The sequence below is a fragment of the Rhinopithecus bieti genome, unplaced genomic scaffold (genome assembly GCF_001698545.2).
Source record: "Rhinopithecus bieti isolate Rb0 unplaced genomic scaffold, ASM169854v2 scaffold_2574, whole genome shotgun sequence".
NCBI lineage: Eukaryota > Metazoa > Chordata > Mammalia > Primates > Cercopithecidae > Rhinopithecus > Rhinopithecus bieti.
In genome coordinates, this window is record NW_016804493.1 from 52,861 (window position 1) to 57,902 (window position 5,042).

A 5,042-nucleotide genomic window follows, 5' to 3' on the forward strand; every position below is an offset into this window, starting at 1 on the left:
CTATATTACTTTCTCAGGGCTCTTCCCGACTCCTTTGAGTTCTTCATCTTACCTCACAATACATCAGAGGCAGGCAGGCAGGTACAAAAAGGGTGTTTTAGAGCTTTAATGTTTTAGGATTTATTGTATTCCCTGTTATTTCATTGTGAATATGCTAGATAATTAAATAAATTGGGTTCATTATTAATTCTTTGTATCCTCAAGGTTTGTCATTTATATCTGAGGCTCTTTGTTGAGTTTACTGTCAACTCATTTACATTTTTCTATAACTTATATTTCTAGGCTTCATAGAGCCCAGTGTGCAATTAAACAGACTCAGGTAACTGTTCAGAAAATTGGGAAGGAAATTGAAGAAAAACTAAGACTCACATCTACAAGCAATGAGCTGGTAGGTTTTTATGTATTTACCTGTTTACACTTCTTGTTTTCTAAAGGAGAGTATCATATTCTTCTAGGGTTAATTTTAAAAAACCCTTTAGATAGTTTTTATCTTATTAATGTTCTACTGAGAGTTCTATTGGCATTTAAATGTTGGAAATAAACTTTCCCATCTGCTAATAGTGTAACGCGCAAAGTGCCTGCTTTATTCTGCTAGATGAAACTTTATATTACATAAAATTACTTAGAAGATAATTAACAGGCAGTTTTATTAATGTGAACTCTAGACATGAACTATATAGTGAATGAAAAATAGCTGCAAGGAGGGAAAAAAATAAACTGTGGGAGCTAATCTACTTTTAAAAGATGAATTTAAAAAGTATTTGGACTGAGCAAAATAAGTCTGGTTTGTGGACAGTGATCTCTTTTGGGAAAACTCTTATTAAGGAGGCATTTCCAAAGAAACAGAAATCCTAACCCAAATGGGCAGGTTGAAGATATTAATATAATTTTGAACTGTTTTTCCTAGTGGAGTGGAAAAAATGTCTATTTTATAATGAATATTGTGTTTTTGTAAGCACAGTAGTGGGTATGGCTAATAAACTGAGCTTTTTTAAAAAAGCTATTTGGATATGAATAGCTTTTGAGGAACTTTGTGCTGTGGATTGGACTTAAAATAAAACTCAGATCTTCAAATTAAGTTCTAGATAAAATTATTTAAATATTTGTTTGTGTGAACTCATTATCACAGATAGGCATCTTCCTATTGTCATTTACACCCGTCTCAGCTTAGCAGAGGGCCTTTACATCCCCAAATGAAAGCTTTTTGTTGCCTTGAAGATCTGCCCAAGATAATCATATGGTAGAAGTATAGAAAAGCAGCAATGCACTTAACCTTACAGAAACTTCTCTCTCATGGAATTTGAAATTAGTATATTAGTTCAAACTGTATACAGTTGCTGATTTTATAGCTAGTGCTATACCTGGCAGGTAGCAAACATACAAAATAGGATAGCTGCAATAGGTGTAGTAGTAATTCTTATTATTCACGTGACTTTCCTTGTCTATAAAAGCATCTTCCATTTCAAAGATGCTGTTAAACCACCTCTTGTAACTTAGCCCCAGCAGAAGACTAAATTTCAGACTGTTGAAGGGCGACGAAAAATCACTGATTTTAATTCTTTCTGTAGTGTATAAAATGCTAGATTTTAGAACCTTTGGGGAAAATTGCTAGGTTTTATTTTGTTTTCCTCTCCCAAGGCAAGACTGGGAAATACTTGTTTCATTAAATGACAGCATATGCTTTATCTCAGTATGGAAAATGTATTTTAATCCTGTTTTAAAAAAATATAAGTGGTGACACAGAGCAAGGTAACAGAATGTGTGAGTTTAAAGAGGTCAAATTCAGAGGTTCACTGTGTGTTTTTATGCTGCCTAGTCAACACAGAAGAAAATCATTGGATTTTGAACTGAATGTGAACTTAGAAATCATCTAGTTCCCTAATTAACCCCATTCAAAACTATAGCCCCCTCAGTACATTCTGTCCCTTTTCCTGCTTTATTGTTCCCTGTAATATTCATTACCATTTACCACGATACCTATTTTGCATATTTTTCTCTCTGTCTAAACTCTTTAAAGTGAGGGATTTTTGTCTCTCTCTCTCTCTTTTTTTCTTTTTTTTTTTTTGACATTGGTGTATTTCCAGCATCTAGAAAAGTGTTTGTCGCACAGTAGGTGCTCAGTAAGTATTTGTTGAATTTAAGAATGAATCTAGCGTAATGTCCTCTTAAAATAGGACAGTAAAATGAAGCTTAAAGAAGGGAAATAGCTTTCCCACAATCATTTGACAATAGAGACAGATAATTTGGTTTACTTGTTTCCTTTTAGAGAATGTTAGAGAATAATGCTATCTACAGGTTAATTAGTGAGTCACTTTAAGGTTTACCTGTAGCATATTAGAAAACTTTACTATTTGTCTTTTACTCATTTACTTTTCAAATTGGCCCATGGCCATTGTATTCCAACCCATCCATTTCCAATATTTAAGAAATCATTTTCATTTTAACCTAAGTAAAAATGCAGCAAGAAGGCATATTTGATGTTGAAAGAAATCGGATTACCTTCCAAGACCACACGTGATTAACTGTGTTATAAGAAATTGGGTTCATACTTGGTGACTTTCAAAAATTTGGCATCTTCTCACATTACATGAATGCCTAACTTTTTTGGCATTTAATTGTATTTATGAAATTTCTGCTGTTGTCATCTTGAATTTTTACTTACGTTTTATAATTTTTTTGTTTGTTTCAAGGTGAGATCTCACTGTGTTGCCTGGACTGCTCTTGAACTCCTGGCCTCATGTGGTCCTCTCACCTGAGCCTTCCGAGTAGCTGGGATTATAGGCGTGTACCGTCACGCACAGTTTGTTTCAGATTTTGTCAAATTCTTTTCCTGTATCTGTTTAGATAAATGTATGTTTTTTCTCTTCTGGTATTGTGGTGAAATACATTGGTTGATTTTCTGTCCCCCAGGTTGGCGTGCAGTGGCACGATCTCAGCTCACTGCGAGCTCTGCCTCCCGGGTTCATGCCATTCTCCTGCCTCAGCCTCCTGAGTAGCTGGGACTACGGGCGCCCACCACCACGCCCGGCTAATTGTTTGTCTTTTTAGTAGAGATGGGGTTTCACCGTGTTAGCCGGGATGGTCTCGATCTCCTGACCTCGTGATCCGGCCGTCTTGGCCTCCCAAAATGCTGGGATTACAGGCATGAGCCACCGTGCCCGGCTGGTTGATTTTTTAATGTTAACCCAACTTTGCATTTCTGGAGAGAGCCCTCTTGGTCATGGTGAATTACTTTTTAACGCTTATTACTGGATTTAATTTGTTAAAAATTTTTAAAGAAATTGTGTGTATGTATTTATAAAGAATGTTAGTCTGTAGTTTGTTTTCTTGTAATCTGTTTGTCTGATTTTGTTGTCAGGGTGACGTTGGCCTCAGCTCACTTTTGGAAAGTGTTTTCCCCCTTTTTGTTTTCAGGAAGAATATGTGTGGAATGGGAATGTTAGGTAGAATTTACATTGACGCCATCTGGGTCTGGAGGTTTTTTTGTGGGAAGGTTTTTGATCTGGAAATTCAGTTTCTTTAATAATTTACCTTTTGCATGAACTTTGGTAGCTTGTGTCTTTCAAGCATTTGTCAACTTCATTTAAGTGGTCAGTCTTTTTACATTTTAGCTATTCTAGCAGTTATGTAGCATTTTCTCTTTTTGTTCTGAATTGTATTTCCATGATGAGCATTTTTTCATATCCTATTGGATATGCATGCATCTCTTAAGAATTATCAGTTTAGTGGCCCACGCCTGTAATCCCAGCAATTTGGGAGGCCAAGGGAGGTGGTTCACTAGGTCAGGAGTTCGAGACCAGCTTGGCTAATATGGTGAAATCCTGTTTCTACTAAAAGTAGAAAAAATTAGCTGGGTGTGGTGGCGTGCATCTGTAGTCCCAGCTACTTGGGAGGCCGAGGCAGGAGAATCACTTGAACCCGGGAGGCAGAGGTTGCAGTGAGCCAAAATTATGCCACTGCACTCCAGCCTGGGTGACAGAGTGAGACTCCATCTCAAAAAAAAAATAAAAATAAAAAAATAGAAAGAAAGAAGTATCAGTTAAAATATTTTGCCCACTAAAATAAACTCTTTATTTTAGATTTATAGGAGACTTGCCAAGATAATTCGGAGAGTTCCCACATACCTTTCATCTGGTTTCCCTAATGTTAACATCTTACATAACCATGGTACGTTTGACATGGTGCATGGTTAATAAAAAAAAGGACACTGATATGATATTATTAACTATGGATTTTATTCACATTTCACCAGTGTTGCCATTAATGTCTTTTTAAAAATAAATAAACTTTTAATTTTAGAAGAGTTTTAGATTGATAGAATTATCACAAAGATAGTACAGGGACTTACCCTATATGTACCACACCCAATTTCTCCTATTATTAATATCTTACCTTAATGTGGTACATTTTTTACAATTGATGAACCTATATCGATAAATTATCATTAACCAAAGTTCATGCTTTATTCAGTTTTTTTTTTCAGCTTTTAACTGATGTCCTTTTTCTATTCCATAATCCTATCCAAGAAAACATACTGCATATAGTAATAGTAATCATACTTCCTTAGATTCTTCATGGTTTTGAAAATCTTTCAGACTTTTCTTATTTTTGATGACCCTGACAGTTTTGAGGGCTTTGACGGGGCAGGTATTTTATAGAATATTCCTTAATTAGGATTTGTCTGATTTTTTTCTGTTGATTGACTGGGTTCTGATGCCTATTTTTGTTTCAGTATTTAGTCCAGGAAACCACACTGGATTTAGTCATCATTTTTTCCTAGTCTTCTCTGATCTATGTGTTTCTCTGTTTTCCTTTTTAAAATCACTGACTAATCACTGTTGATGTAAACCTCGGTCTTTCGGTTAAGGTAGTATCTCCCAGGTTTCTCCAATACAAAGTTCCCTTTCTGGGGGGCGGAGCAAGATGGCCGAATAGGAACAGCTCCAGTCTCCAACTCCCAGCGCGAGCGACACAGAAGACCGGTGATTTCTGCATTTTCAACTGAGGTACTGGGGTCATCTCACTGGGGAGTGCCGGACAAT

At 36.1% G+C, this 5,042-nt stretch overlaps 1 protein-coding gene across 1 annotated transcript in view; it reads left to right on the plus strand.

Moving 5' to 3' along the window:
* The first annotated feature begins 275 nt into the window (after nucleotides 1-275).
* UVRAG (UV radiation resistance associated) overlaps nucleotides 276-5,042 on the plus strand; it is a 191,066-nt gene continuing 186,299 nt past the window's right edge. The window contains exon 1 of the mRNA XM_017868629.1: nucleotides 276-388. The gene's annotated coding sequence lies outside the window, so the exon portion shown is untranslated. The remainder of the gene's footprint in view (nucleotides 389-5,042) is intronic.